Raw genomic sequence first — 16,227 nt, 5'->3', positions numbered from 1 at the left:
ATATATATATATATATATATATATATATATATATATGTGTGTGTGTGTGTGTGTACAAATCCTGCTTTATGTATTTAATAAAATGAATTAACAAGATCACACACTATACAACTTTATAACAGAAGGCAGCACAGATGGTTTGAATTGGTGCACTTAGCGAGATTAGTAATATTTACACTTATCCACATACTATGGTTGCCACTACATGTCACCAATACAGCCCGGTATACTGTCATAACTGTATATTTATTTATATAACCACCCTAAAGCAATTTACTCAAAAGCCAAGCCCTCGATACACCCAGTGACCTTAAGTATATGCCTTGATGTTAGCAGAAGATGAATCATCATATTTCACATCTCTAAATGTACTGTTAAGAAATGTTTCATGAGTGCTCTGTCCACGCCTAAAACATGTAAACCTATAGACAACAACAACAACAACCATAATAATAATAATACTAATACTACTACTACTAATAGTATTAATAGTAATCATATTTATTATTATTATTTAAAATAATAATAATAATACAATTTCACTAACGTCTTTAGGTGTAATTCCGTTAAGTGCATGTTATTGGACAAGGGGTGGGGTCAGGGGCGAAAGGGGCGTGGTCAAGCGAGCTGTCTAGCACGTGCAGACAATGCACTATCATAAATACAAGCCAAACATCCGAACGCTGAAAGAAAGTTTTGCGCTTTTGGATTATAACGACAAAACTGGATCACTCTTCAATGGACTTTCACGTGTTTTAGATAAAACTCTTCGTGGATAACTTCCTGACATAGGTAAATGATTTTGGAATATTGTAGCGGGAGTTTTGGTGCGTCTGCTCTCACAGTTGAGCACAAAGGGGGAGTGGAGTATTCCTTTGTTCACCATGCTATCAACTGCCTGCTCACAAACTTCACTTGGCCACGCGACAATGGAACGAGAACACAGTAAACCTGGCCTGTTTGGGACTTTTATTTACTCACCACGAAGAATAATCAACAAAATTTGAACTCACGTACATTTTGGCCCTTCTGTCTTAAACTGTACAATCATATTAATTAGATTTTTTTTTTTTAATTAGAAAACAGGTTATTAATATAAGTTTTTGACAAGAATTAGGTTAGCAACAGGTAACTTAGTTGTTTTTCAGTAATTTTGTGTAGCAATTCTGATTTTTTTTAATGTTTCTTTTCATGAGTATATTTTGACATCTATGATTTCATCCATTTAACTTGTCACAATAATTAAAATAACAAAGGCAATATATTTTTCGATTTATTTATTTTTTAAATAAAATGCTTAAACGTTATTATTTGGACACATACTTTTAATCAGGGGAAAAAATAATATTAAACAGAAAGGTGAAAACGATCCATTTAAATATAAATTATCACAAAATGAGTTACAGAAGGTGCACATTAAAGTTTAAATGCAGAGCAAATCTTTTATTGCTTCATAAACTGCTCAACTGTAAGAGAAACTATGGTAACACTTTATTTTACAGTATGTGTACTTCCCTGGTACATACATGGCAAATATCTTGTACCTACAAGCAAATGAGTGGTAACACAAGGTACTTACCTGAAGTGTATGTACATGGTAACAAATAAGAAATACGGCTGTACTTAACAGTCGTACATGCAATTAGTAAGTACTACGTATTTACCATGTATATACATTAGTAAGTACAGTAAAGTATCTAGTTACCATGTATGGGCACTACCTGTAAGTGACCGTTATTACCCACACTTGTCTGTATGTACAAACTAATTACCATGCATGTATGACTGTTAAGTACAGCCGTGTTTCTTATTTGTTACCATGTACATACACTTCAGGTAAGTACCTTGTGTTACCACTCATTTGCTTGTAGGTACAAGATATGTACCATGTATGTACCAGGGAAGTACACGTACTGTAAAATAAAGTGCTACAGAAACTATTTTTGGATGTTTAATTTTTTTTATTCCTTCTGCAATCCCTTCAATAGGGGAGCATCTTTTTATTGTCAAGACTTTTTAAACACGAGGATCAGGATCATAAAAAAAAAATCATGTTGAGGTCACTGGTTTTACAGTACATTATGTGATGATACTGATTACAGGTGTTCTTGGTACTTTCTATAGTAATAAAAGCCATAGGTCACACTTGTTCAGTATTACAGAAGGAAATTGTTGTCGTCTTTGTTCCTTTACCCATGAAGTATACAATAGATAGCTATTTTAATATTGATGACACTGAGGCCTAAGGATGAGACACAATGAAAACAACATGTTCTGTTTAATAAGAAAACGGTAATGTGCAATGCAAAGAGAGCTGCAGTAACCGGATAACCCTGAGAGCAAGAAAAGAGAAATAAAAGTCAGTTAAAAGCTTTTCTCGGAACTAACTTTACTTTTCTTGGACTTCCTTGCGATTAATTTTCACCAGTTGATTTTTAATGGATGCATGAATCTGTTAGGTGTCCTAGCACAGGTGTAGTTTATAACATTTGACAACCACAAATTTGAGTAATCATACTTCCATACTATATAGTAGGTGAAAAACATTACATGAGAAGTATTGTATGTTCAAATTTACAGTATTAATAAAACAATTGACAAAAAGTACCTTAATGACCTACTACTACTGAAGTGCTCTTCCAGTAAACACTGTAGTACAAAAGGTACAAAAGCTGTCACACTGGTGGAACTTTTTCAAAAAGTACTTATATGTACCATTTATGTACTAATATGTACACTTTAGTTAATAATATGTACCTTTAAGGTACCCATACACCTTTTAGGGGTATAAAGGTGTAGGCTACCTTTTGAAAATGTACCACCCCAGTGACAGCTTTTGTACATTTTTACTACATTCATATAGATCTTATTTAGCAGTTGCAAAGTAAAAAAAGTACCCACTCAGAGAGTATGTGATTTCAGATGCATGCAGCCAAAGTGTCCAAATACAATTTTTTCCCTATCATGCACTGCATTTGTTCTTTGTGCAAACTGTTTAAAGCCGTCTGCCAGGGTTTAGTGCTGTGTGTGTGTGTGTGTGTGTGTGTGTGTGCGTGTGCGTGTGCGTGTGTGCGTGTGTGAGAGAGCAACAGACATGCTGTATTAATATATGTCTGCTTAGAAAAGTTGCTACAGAGATAGCTGTGTTGCCTTGCCACGAGGATCAGGATCATAAAAAAAAAATCATGTTGAGGTCACTGGTTTTACAGTACATTATGTGATGATACTGATTACAGGTGTTCTTGGTACTTTCTATAGTAATAAAAGCCATAGGTCACACTTGTTCAGTATTACAGAAGGAAATTGTTGTCGTCTTTGTTCCTTTACCCATGAAGTATACAATAGATAGCTATTTTAATATTGATGACACTGAGGCCTAAGGATGAGACACAATGAAAACAACATGTTCTGTTTAATAAGAAAACGGTAATGTGCAATGCAAAGAGAGCTGCAGTAACCGGATAACCCTGAGAGCAAGAAAAGAGAAATAAAAGTCAGTTAAAAGCTTTTCTCGGAACTAACTTTACTTTTCTTGGACTTCCTTGCGATTAATTTTCACCAGTTGATTTTTAATGGATGCATGAATCTGTTAGGTGTCCTAGCACAGGTGTAGTTTATAACATTTGACAACCACAAATTTGAGTAATCATACTTCCATACTATATAGTAGGTGAAAAACATTACATGAGAAGTATTGTATGTTCAAATTTACAGTATTAATAAAACAATTGACAAAAAGTACCTTAATGACCTACTACTACTGAAGTGCTCTTCCAGTAAACACTGTAGTACAAAAGGTACAAAAGCTGTCACACTGGTGGAACTTTTTCAAAAAGTACTTATATGTACCATTTATGTACTAATATGTACACTTTAGTTAATAATATGTACCTTTAAGGTACCCATACACCTTTTAGGGGTATAAAGGTGTAGGCTACCTTTTGAAAATGTACCACCCCAGTGACAGCTTTTGTACATTTTTACTACATTCATATAGATCTTATTTAGCAGTTGCAAAGTAAAAAAAGTACCCACTCAGAGAGTATGTGATTTCAGATGCATGCAGCCAAAGTGTCCAAATACAATTTTTTCCCTATCATGCACTGCATTTGTTCTTTGTGCAAACTGTTTAAAGCCGTCTGCCAGGGTTTAGTGCTGTGTGTGTGTGTGTGTGTGTGTGTGTGTGCGTGTGCGTGTGTGCGTGTGTGAGAGAGCAACAGACATGCTGTATTAATATATGTCTGCTTAGAAAATTTGCTACAGAGATAGCTGTGTTGCCTTGCCTTGGGATGTTGAAATGTCTTGTTTTGACATGCCTTGTCTTCCATAACAAAAAATAAAATAAAAAAATAGGAGAAAAAAGACATTGCAGGCATCAGAAGACAGCACAGCTAATTAGTCACTTTTGTGCGGGAAGCGTGGTGAGATGATGTCACCGGCAGTGAAGTAATTACTACTCATAAATCATAGTGTGTGAGAGGTAGTGGTAGAGAAGCGAATGCGGCTGTTGGCAACTCTGTTGTCTTGAACTTATGAGCCCACTTCTGTCTCCTTGGTGGAAAGGTAAATACACACCTTCTAGCACGCAGACGTACTTTAGGATGAGGGAGATGAACCAACGCTTCCTAACGGCATCGCCCCCCAACGGTTTCCAGTGTAGTTATGCATCTGTTCAGCACAAGGGTCTTTATTTCAGAAATTAATTTCAGATTTCAGAGGATTTCTGAAGTAAAAGCACTCCGGCTGCGCCGTGACATCAGGCATCATCCGCAGCATTAATTTTCTTCGCAGCATCACAGCAGTTGTTTTGGCACCCCCGTATGTTTTTAATAGTTTGGTATCTTAGGGCCTTGTCAAGATCTTGGTGGAGGCCTTTGAAATTAGAGTGAGTTTCTGTCAGCATATGCTTTGATTTACTTTCTCCCCGTCTATCTCTCTCCACGCAGCCAAGAAAACCTGATGTTTTACTGTCCTGAAACAGTGTGGATTTGCTGACGGTGCTAAACCGAAGGGATGCACAGGCTGGGCTCCACAGGCTCTGCCCAGCCGTAGCACTTCTGAAGTTCTCCTGCGCTCTCTTGTGACAAGCTGTCGGTTTATGACTGGGAGCAACTGGTATATGTTTGTGTCATGTTTGAGTGCGGTTTGAAAGCGCACATACGCAGAAGGGTAGCTTTGCGTCACGAATGCTCGTCGATGCTTTGTTCTGCAAGAGTTTGTTGTCTGTTGTTTTGAAGTGGGGCTGCCCTAAGTTCCTCACACTTTTGTGCATTTTGAGGGCACATCTGGTTCTCCAATGGGTTTTTTCAATGGAGTTGACAGGGTTTTGTGAGTGTATTGGTATATTAAATGTTTATGTTTATCATGCAGGCTTAACTAGGGAGAAAAAGAAAGAAAGAAGGGCTGGGAACAGCAGTGACTTGGTTGCGAATTGCACATAAGGAGCACATGAACCTGGTGCTTTATTCACAGCTCAATGCAAATGCAACACAGATGTTTCTGTACTGTACTGTGAAGTCTCCTCTTCTCTCTCTTCCCATCCTCTCTCCTGCTTTCTCATCAGAAAATCCCTTTATGGTTCAGATTGGCACAGGACATCCAAGCTTCCTTGTTCCACCGAGCATAGCCTCCTCTCCTCCTCTTGCCTGTTTTCCATTGCTGCTCCTCACTCACACCCTGACACCTACATATTATTTCTGTTTTCTTGAACGTGTTCCTCTGTTATTCCCTGTTCCTTATTGGTCGACTCCTGTGGAAAATGTAATTTGAGCTGAATGAGATACATTTCTATGGTTTGGCACTTGGGCCATTTAGTGGCTTGCGAGACTTACTATTTTTCTTCTCCTTTGCAATTTTCAGCAATTAATTCAGCTTGAACTGCTGTATTTGATGTCTATACAAATTTTGTGCTCTACAAAACTTTAGTTGTAGGTGTACTGTTTATGTATGTATGCATGTTTGTATGTTAATCTCTATACTTTTTGTAAGTATTTGATTACAAGCAATGTTTTATTAGTTATTTTTAGAGGGCTCTTAACCCCTTAAGTGCCACCCCCCATTTTTTAACATAGACGTGAAAGTGCACTATCCAAACTAGGGCTGCACGATGAATCGCATGCGATATTTAACGCGCATCTTGTCAGAAAGCCGGTTCTGTAATCAGCGGTAAATCTCCATCACCTGCGTGCTTTCACATTGAGCAGCATTAACTACACAGAGCCGTTGTTCCGTTTTCACAGGATGAATTCTGAGGTTTTAAACTTTCAAATGATATCAACGAGAGGTACTATTATAGTTTTCTTTTTATAAAATAATATTTTTAAATTAGTTTTTATTAAAAAAAAAAAAAAAAAAAAAAAAAAAAAAAAAAAAAAAAAAAAAAAAAAAAAAAAAAAAAAAAAAATATATATATATATATATTCTGTTTTCGTTTTAATTTAATGTTTTATTAATTTAGTATTTTTTATGTATTATTTTTTCACTAAATCCATATGGTTTTCATGTATTATTATTATTATATATATTTTTTTTCTGTTTTAGTTTAGCAAGATACAGTCAATGGGAAAAGTTTTTACATATATTTTACTGTTGTATTCTATTTTATTTTATTTAAGCTGAAGTTAATTTTATTTCAAGTAACAAACGTTTTTTTTTGGTTTTATGTTAACTTTTTGGGCTTTTTATGGTCTTAGTTAACTGTTATACACTATTAAAATAAGCTGAAGTAAAATATGAAATTAACTGAATTAAGTTGAAGTGCTAAAATAACTAAAACTAAAGCTGAAATACAATAAAGCTAAATAGAAAATTCGAAAATAAACAAACTTAATAAAACTAAAATTAAAACAAACTAAAAGTAAAATAAAAATTGAAAATATGATGAAAGCTAATATATAATATTAATAAATAATATAACAGTATACAAATAATACTAAAATAACACTGAAATTGAGTTTGGAATTATGTTGACTATTTTTCCCTGTCTGCTGCTATTAATGTCACCGCTCAAAAACACTTGCAGGATGCAGAGATATTTAGATATTTATTTTTTGCTTTAAATTTTATGTGTATTTATTTATTTACTAATTGAATATGGTATATCATATTTTGTAGAGGTTTTTTTTTTCTTTGCAAAATGCATGCATTGCAGGGCTAGTTATGGACGATTGAATCTAAAATATGAGATGTGAGAGGGTGTGAATTAGAGATAAACAGAAAGGAAAAGACTTCCTAAAACTTTCTTTAGGTTTTGTTAGTAGAGAGCACATCTGTAAAAGCTATCACTGTATATTGCACTTGAGAATGAAGGTCAATGTCCTGTGACAGTTGGAGATTGGCTTCACTCACTGTGTGTGTGTGTGTTTAAGCAGTTCCACATGGTTCAGAGAAGATTGAATAATGCTCTGGGACTAAAGGAGACCCAGTCACAGAGAGCCTTTCACATGGTGGAGAGAGACTAAAAGTCTTCACTACAATCCAAACTCACAGTTTACAGTAATCATCTCTGAGTACAGTATTGACAAGGAACTGAGCCGCCTGAACTGGAAGGTGAGAGACATTTTCCCATGAGAAGATTTTAGTTAGATGAGCGGTGGTTTGGAAAAGATGAGAAGACTCAGCACTCTGAGGCTGATTATGAGAGTAAGATCTGAAACGAGAGCTTTGAGGTGGGCGTCACAAATGAGAGAGTGGCAGACCTTTGGAACATCTGCCAATATGCCTGTGAATTATAGCAGATTCATTAGATCAAGTAGGCGGAGGGTGTTTCTGAGTACTGACAGTTCACAATCCACAGGAGGTCACACCACTAGTGAGCGTGTGGATTGTTTGATACTCTTTCCTGACCTCATCTAGTCGGCTGGTGTTCGAGGCAGCTTAGAACCGAATGTGCATTATTTCTTTGCACTAAGGAAAGTTAAATGGGGTCAGCGCATTAGTGTGAGTTATAGCCATTACCTGGTTTGTTGGAAACGTCCCGGTCATGACATGCAAAGTCTCTGAGATACTCTGGCCATTAAGAACCATATATCCGAGACTTATTACTCATTCGGTTAGGGTTAGTGAAAGTTAAGCTATGTCATGCATACTTAAGCTATGTCATGACTACTGCGGTGTGGCCCATGCATGCTCATGTACCAAACACCCTATGTATGCAGTATATGTCTATGTTCACAAAGCTAGCCAAAATGACCAATTTATCCATACAATGACTGTAATACACATATTCTATGATGAGCATGTTGTAATATATGAACAACATCACTAATGATATAATGCAAAAAATAAATAAATAAATGGATGTAATTCTTAAAAAGAAAGCTTTACTGGGATAGTTCACGCAAAAATGAAAATTGTCATATTTTACTCACCCTCATGTTGTTCCAAGCCCATAAAACTTAATAATTATAATCAATAAATAATTATAATTAATAATAATAATAATAATAAGTATTATTATTATTATTTGTCCTCCAAATTAAAATTTATCGTGTCATGCAACCAACATGCAGGAATAAAACCAATAATTTTTATATATATATATATATATATATAATTATTATTTTTTTTTTTTAATGCGCAGAAAAGAAAACATCCTACAATGCAGTTACCTCCTCATAAGGAAGAATACATTACTGAAAGAGCTCCATTTTGACAAAAGGGTCACAATACGTCTGTGCATCATGTTGTGTTTGAGCCTAATGTACTGGCCTCCCTTTGTGTTTCTTGTAAACAGGTGGCACTTGGTGATGCCAGGATGTTAGAAGAGACGTCACTCAAAGCCAGTCACCATGGAAACACCAGAGTAGGCCCCAGAGGAAGTGATGAAGACAGAGAAGAGAAGCAAGCATGTGTTGATATGAACCCCCAAAGTGGTCTCTCTTTTTGGGCTTTTTGGGCTTTTTATGGTCTTAGTCAACTGTTATACACTATTAAAATAAGCTGAAGTAATTAACTGAATTTATGTTAACTTTTTGGGCTTTTTATGGTCTTAGTCAACTGTTATACACTATTAAAATAAGCTGAAGTAAAATATGAAATTAACTGAATTAAGTTGAAGTGCTAAAATAACTAAAACTAAAGCTGAAATACAATAAAGCTAAATAGAAAATTCGAAAATAAACAAACTTAATAAAACTAAAATTAAAACAAACTAAAAGTAAAATAAAAATTGAAAATATGATGAAAGCTAATATATAATATTAATAAATAATATAACAGTATACAAATAATACTAAAATAACACTGAAATTGAGTTTGGAATTATGTTGACTATTTTTCCCTGTCTGCTGCTATTAATGTCACCGCTCAAAAACACTTGCAGGATGCAGAGATATTTAGATATTTATTTTTTGCTTTAAATTTTATGTGTATTTATTTATTTACTAATTGAATATGGTATATCATATTTTGTAGAGGTTTTTTTTTTCTTTGCAAAATGCATGCATTGCAGGGCTAGTTATGGACGATTGAATCTAAAATATGAGATGTGAGAGGGTGTGAATTAGAGATAAACAGAAAGGAAAAGACTTCCTAAAACTTTCTTTAGGTTTTGTTAGTAGAGAGCACATCTGTAAAAGCTATCACTGTATATTGCACTTGAGAATGAAGGTCAATGTCCTGTGACAGTTGGAGATTGGCTTCACTCACTGTGTGTGTGTGTGTTTAAGCAGTTCCACATGGTTCAGAGAAGATTGAATAATGCTCTGGGACTAAAGGAGACCCAGTCACAGAGAGCCTTTCACATGGTGGAGAGAGACTAAAAGTCTTCACTACAATCCAAACTCACAGTTTACAGTAATCATCTCTGAGTACAGTATTGACAAGGAACTGAGCCGCCTGAACTGGAAGGTGAGAGACATTTTCCCATGAGAAGATTTTAGTTAGATGAGCGGTGGTTTGGAAAAGATGAGAAGACTCAGCACTCTGAGGCTGATTATGAGAGTAAGATCTGAAACGAGAGCTTTGAGGTGGGCGTCACAAATGAGAGAGTGGCAGACCTTTGGAACATCTGCCAATATGCCTGTGAATTATAGCAGATTCATTAGATCAAGTAGGCGGAGGGTGTTTCTGAGTACTGACAGTTCACAATCCACAGGAGGTCACACCACTAGTGAGCGTGTGGATTGTTTGATACTCTTTCCTGACCTCATCTAGTCGGCTGGTGTTCGAGGCAGCTTAGAACCGAATGTGCATTATTTCTTTGCACTAAGGAAAGTTAAATGGGGTCAGCGCATTAGTGTGAGTTATAGCCATTACCTGGTTTGTTGGAAACGTCCCGGTCATGACATGCAAAGTCTCTGAGATACTCTGGCCATTAAGAACCATATATCCGAGACTTATTACTCATTCGGTTAGGGTTAGTGAAAGTTAAGCTATGTCATGCATACTTAAGCTATGTCATGACTACTGCGGTGTGGCCCATGCATGCTCATGTACCAAACACCCTATGTATGCAGTATATGTCTATGTTCACAAAGCTAGCCAAAATGACCAATTTATCCATACAATGACTGTAATACACATATTCTATGATGAGCATGTTGTAATATATGAACAACATCACTAATGATATAATGCAAAAAATAAATAAATAAATGGATGTAATTCTTAAAAAGAAAGCTTTACTGGGATAGTTCACGCAAAAATGAAAATTGTCATATTTTACTCACCCTCATGTTGTTCCAAGCCCATAAAACTTAATAATTATAATCAATAAATAATTATAATTAATAATAATAATAATAATAAGTATTATTATTATTATTTGTCCTCCAAATTAAAATTTATCGTGTCATGCAACCAACATGCAGGAATAAAACCAATAATTTTTATATATATATATATATATATATAATTATTATTTTTTTTTTTTAATGCGCAGAAAAGAAAACATCCTACAATGCAGTTACCTCCTCATAAGGAAGAATACATTACTGAAAGAGCTCCATTTTGACAAAAGGGTCACAATACGTCTGTGCATCATGTTGTGTTTGAGCCTAATGTACTGGCCTCCCTTTGTGTTTCTTTATTTTTTTTTTTTAATGGCAAGGCTAGTTCATGTTAAATGTCATGTGATGCAACCTCTGAAAAAAATATAGCAGAAATATAAAAATAGTAAAAATATATTAAAGAAAAACTTGAATTCATGATATATTTGTATATATGTTTTTTTGTAAAAATAAATAAATGTATAACTACTTGTAAATAATAAAGATGTGTGCTCTCAAATGTATACAAGGTATAAGGCAAATCTTTTTAATCAATAACTACATTTTTTTGAAAAAGTTGTAAAAGATGTTCAAAACTATATGAAGCCATCATAATCAACAGATTCCATCACATGATTTAATATGACATTCAGTGTCACGTGAGGGGAGGGGAAAAAAGATATGGGCCACATTCAACTGCAGTGTGAATGTTGACTTAGCTACTCTCTACTCATGCAAAGTGATTAAGAATTTGTATGTGTAAAAATATGTGCTAAAGCTGTCTTTTGTGAAGTCCAACGCTTGTAGTGGTCTGTCAGTGGAGCCTTTTACTTTGGAAATAATGGTCTTAAACTCTTAGTCTTTAATTCATGTGTGGCACCTAATACCTTCAGTTGCTTCATCAATATTCACTAATTGGTTTTAAAACTTCTCATGGAGTCTGAGCTGGCAGTATTGGATGGAGTTGTTCTTCAGTTGGCTTTAACATTTGTATTCCTAATGCTGCAGTTCCAACGACTTCTCTTAGGATCTGAAGAGTGTTGGCGCCATTTACCCTTTTGACTTGTCTTTTTTTAATTAATCCCTTTCTAGCTGTGGTGGGCCAAAGAGAATCCTGTCTCATTAAGTGTCTAAATTCATGTGGCAGACTTGTACTTTTATAAAAGGTACCAATCAAGGGTGTTAGAGTGGTGCACTGTGCTTCTGTTATTATTAGCAACTAATGCATCACTGTTGGCTTTTCAGCACGGTGTGTAATGGCCAACTAACGGCCCATGTGCTCTGAAGTAAGTGCAGTCATAGCTTATTGCTTACTAGCTAAGGGGGACAAACCCAGCTCTGCTTAAAACAACGTTTTCTTTAGCATTGATGAGGTTTGTGACCTCAAGGAACTTGGCCACACATTGAGTCTTAGAATCACTGTGCTGTACCTTCAACAGTTTTGTACACAAAGTTTATTTTGCCGCTCTAGGCAACTGTTTAGAGATCAAACTGCGTCTTACTCAATCTGAACAAGTCCAGCTTAGTCGTGTGACTTGATCTATGAAAAATAATGTGGTGCTAGGCCATTAGTCATTTTGATGTCGTATGTTGACATAGTATTGTCTGTACCGGTGGTTTTCGGTCCTGGTTCTTGAGACTCTCAGCTCTGCACATTCTGTATGTCTGTTATCTGACACACTCAGTCCAGTTTATGGAGATCTCTGCTAATAAGGTTATTGGAATCAGGTGTGTTAAATAAAGAAGACATACAACATGTCCAGTGCTTTGGGTCCACAGGACCTGGATTGAAAACCACAACTGCGATCAAGATCAGAGCTGACAAAAGGACTAGACTGTGGAAAATCTCTCTCTCTGGATCTGTTATTTGATGTATATTGTGTCACATCTGAGTGCTATGTTGTCCCTGTAAGTTAGAAATACAAACACACACTGAGACACGCACATGTTTTAACAAATTATCATCACATATATATATTATGATGATGTTTAGTCAAGTTAGTGATCTTTTCTAAATCACACCGTACATAGCTACTCCACATAATATTCAAAGAGAGAGGCCAGCATAGTTGAAAGTGTGGTCTAATCCTCTGGCTGATTCCTAGCATGCACGTCATCTTCTGCCATCAGACTGACTGGGCAGAAACAACCGAACAAGCTTTCACACTTGCAGCATTGGAATTCAGCAAATAAAGTGTCATGTGGAGGCACACCCTACAAAATGCTATTCTGGCCTAAAGACTTTCAGCTTTTAGTCATTCAACAATTAGAATACACTGCAGTTGTTTAATACTTTCATAAAGTTCAAAATGACCCCATAATGGAGCAGCTTTCTGGGTTGGAACTAGAAAGCACCGGAGCCGTTGTATGATAAGTCAGCGTTTATTTTCCTAGCCAGGGGTTTGATGTATGGACTAGATGTTTGATGTATGTGCTAGGTGGACATGATCCTCATTAATTCTGACTGTATTAAAACAGGCCGTCAGTGACGTATGATGAAAGTCACTGTACCCCCTTCCTGCCTGCGTGCAGATCCTAAAGCCGTCCAGTCTGGGGGTGGAATGCAGCTTTTGGCAGCAGTAACAGTGGCCGCCTTTGACGAAACACACCCGTGAACTGCTGCATCTCGCACAGTTGCGTTCCTCTCTGAAATATTTCGGTTCCAGTCAGTTGCTGTTGTCAAACATGATTATTGATACGCAGCTTTTATTTTCATTTCGTCGCACTCTGTATCTCCCTTTTTCCCTCAGACGAATGTTATCCATAAGGCAGTGCTCAAGCGGCGAGGTTGCTCCTTCCACAAGGGTCCGCACGAGTAATGATGCCTTGATGTTTTTCTTGGGCATCGACTTTAAACAAAAATACACAGCCTTCTGCCCACCTCACACATGCAAGGAAAGAAGCACACCCACCTCCTCTCACTTTAGCACATGCAGACTTCTCAGCGTGCTACCGGTTTCATCTACCCCACGCTCATGGGTTTGATGGTAAGCGAGGCTTACGTTTATATCTGGTTCTTTTCCTGTGACAGGTCGTAAAATAATCGGACTTAAAAGCACTCTGCTTTCTTCATTTCAACCTCTCAAAAAGGTCTTGTTTCATAAGATGTCGTGGTGGTAAAAGGAGACATCAACAAACATGGTAGAAACTGAGCCCAGGAGAAATTTGTATTCCTCAGATGTTGTGCTTCCATAGCCTAAGAGACTTAATGGATTACTCGCGTTAAGTATTAACCTTGTCTCAGATGTTTTTCCTAAAATTCCTTGGGAGGAATTAAATGGATACAAATTAGGTTATGTATTGAGCTGAAAATGATAACTTTGACAATTTGCTATTGAAAGTTTGAGAAATGTTTAAGTTGATAGTGAACCTCTTGGTTTCAGATAATGTGTATTTGTGGGCAAATCTGAGCTTGGTTCGAGACACTGTTGGAATAAACTCTAGTGGAGAGTTATTGGGAAACATTTCTTCTCCATTTAATGTAATTTCTGTCTGCCTAAGGATCCCCAGAAATGATGTTCTCCTTGCAAAGGATTAAATTCCTAAAATATACAGACATCTGTATATTTTCATGTATACAAGCTTATTTATACAGTGTGTGAAAATGTGATATTTATACAGTATTGTGTGACATTTATATTGTTACTGTTGTGAAGCCAATACAAATTATTAAAATATATCTGGAGAATATTTACTTTGTATGTGAACAGTGTATCTTTTTTTCCACCCGCTGATAGAGTAAAGTAAGATATTTAAACAATTTTTAAAAGTTTTGATGTTTGACTGTTTAGTAGTGCTGGGCGGTTTGACCAAAAATCTGTATTGTATTTATTTATTTTATTTTTTTTAAGGATTTGGGCGACTGTGCCTTATATTAATCAGAACGCATGAAACAGTTGCAGAACGACTGCATTTTAATCACGGTCCAAACAAACATGCTAGCATGAGCAGTTTTTGATGTAAATTAGATTGTATAATTTCAAAATCTAAAGCAAAAATAATGGTCTGACGTTATCTTTGTGATATTATGCTACATAAAACATTTCTGAATGAAACAAAAACAGCAGACGGGCTGAATGAGACGCAGATTCACTCTCTGACAGCAGGTGGCACTTATGAACAATGATACAGTGTTTCCTGGGTTACCACTGTAAACAAAGCGGTGCTGCTCTTTTAAATACTACATTAATATACATTATATGGAGGTAAGATGAAAATAAATATCACCCAGCACTACATTTAGGGTGCGTTCACACTTTGGTTCTCTTGGGTTTGTTTGGTCCGGACCAAAAAAGAAAATTATACATTTGGTCCTGGTCCTGGTCCTGGACCACCTGCGAACTCACGAAGAGCTCATAAAAAGCGCTTTACCTCCTCGTTGCTCCACATTTGCCCACTGCTCATCTTGTTTTGGATACACCGCTCATTCCGCGTCGTCAAATCATGTTGCGTAGCGTCACATCTTGTCATTACTTCCTGTTTTTGGTTCGTTTAGAAGTATTGGTCCGTGGTGCGTTCATATTTCATTTGAACCGCACCAGATTTCGTTTGGTGCGCACCAGAGTTCGGATGGCAGCGTTCACAATTACTCAAATGACCCGCTGTAACAGAGTTTGTTTTAATCGAACCAAATGTGACAAGTGTGAACACACCCTTAGAAACTAGTGTTGTTAATAGTGTAAAATAAGTTTGTGATTTATCACATTGTTTCTGATTAAAAAAGCAGAATGAAACAAAAATACCAAATTTGGTAAATGTGCTAAAAAAGATTGTTGAACTTTAATATCTTAATTTTATAAAATTATATTTTATATTATATAAATAATAACATTTTAGCATATTTATATAAATAAATGTATAATATATAAATAATAATAACATACTATTAAATTTGTTTCTCTCAAATTATCTGCCGACTCCCAGACACCCATTTGCTGTCCCTCAATTTGAAATTATTTATGAATATTCCCCCATTTTGAGATGTTAAAGAGATGCAAAGAGCAAAATAAGAAGTGTTTTTTTTAACCACATGCTTTTGTTGTTGCGCATAGATAAATTACACTTCCTGTTTTAGAATGAGTTTGTTTGTGTGTGTGTGCATGCATATGTGAATAATGCACATAATATAGTTCTGACCTTTACATAAATGTTAAGTCATTGGCTCCCATGCGAGGCCAAAGATATCAGAAGGCAGTGAGTAGATTTATACAGATTAGTAGAGTATTCCTTATTCTGTGCTTGCTTACCAGCCTTTCACTCTATACCTCTCTCTTTAGACACACTTTCTCCATCCTTTCCCATGACCCCTCTCTATTCTTCGACCAAGAGCACCTGCGTGGCTTGACGCACCTGTGTGAGTGCTCTGTGTTTGGAAGGTTGTTGTCATGGTGACTGGGGAGATATCTCACAGTGGAGGGCCGCTTGATAGGATCGGCCAAAGTGGACCACCCTCAGGGCAGCATGTGAAAGACCTCATTGTGCCAGGAACCACAACCAAATCTATTTCTCCCTGTGTGGC

The 16,227-nt window shown here is 36.2% G+C and overlaps 1 long non-coding RNA gene across 1 annotated transcript in view; it reads left to right on the top strand.

Annotated features, from left to right (window-relative positions):
• The first annotated feature begins 625 nt into the window (after positions 1 to 625).
• Positions 626 to 16,227, top strand: part of LOC107691516 (uncharacterized) — a 65,086-nt gene continuing 49,484 nt past the window's right edge. Inside the window, exon 1 of the long non-coding RNA XR_001634546.1 lies at positions 626 to 792. This is a non-coding gene — a long non-coding RNA (uncharacterized LOC107691516). The remainder of the gene's footprint in view (positions 793 to 16,227) is intronic.

The sequence above is a fragment of the Sinocyclocheilus anshuiensis genome, unplaced genomic scaffold (assembly GCF_001515605.1).
Source record: "Sinocyclocheilus anshuiensis isolate Anshui unplaced genomic scaffold, SAMN03320099.WGS_v1.1 scaffold162, whole genome shotgun sequence".
Lineage (NCBI taxonomy): Eukaryota > Metazoa > Chordata > Actinopteri > Cypriniformes > Cyprinidae > Sinocyclocheilus > Sinocyclocheilus anshuiensis.
This window is presented reverse-complemented; position numbering and strand designations above follow the sequence as displayed.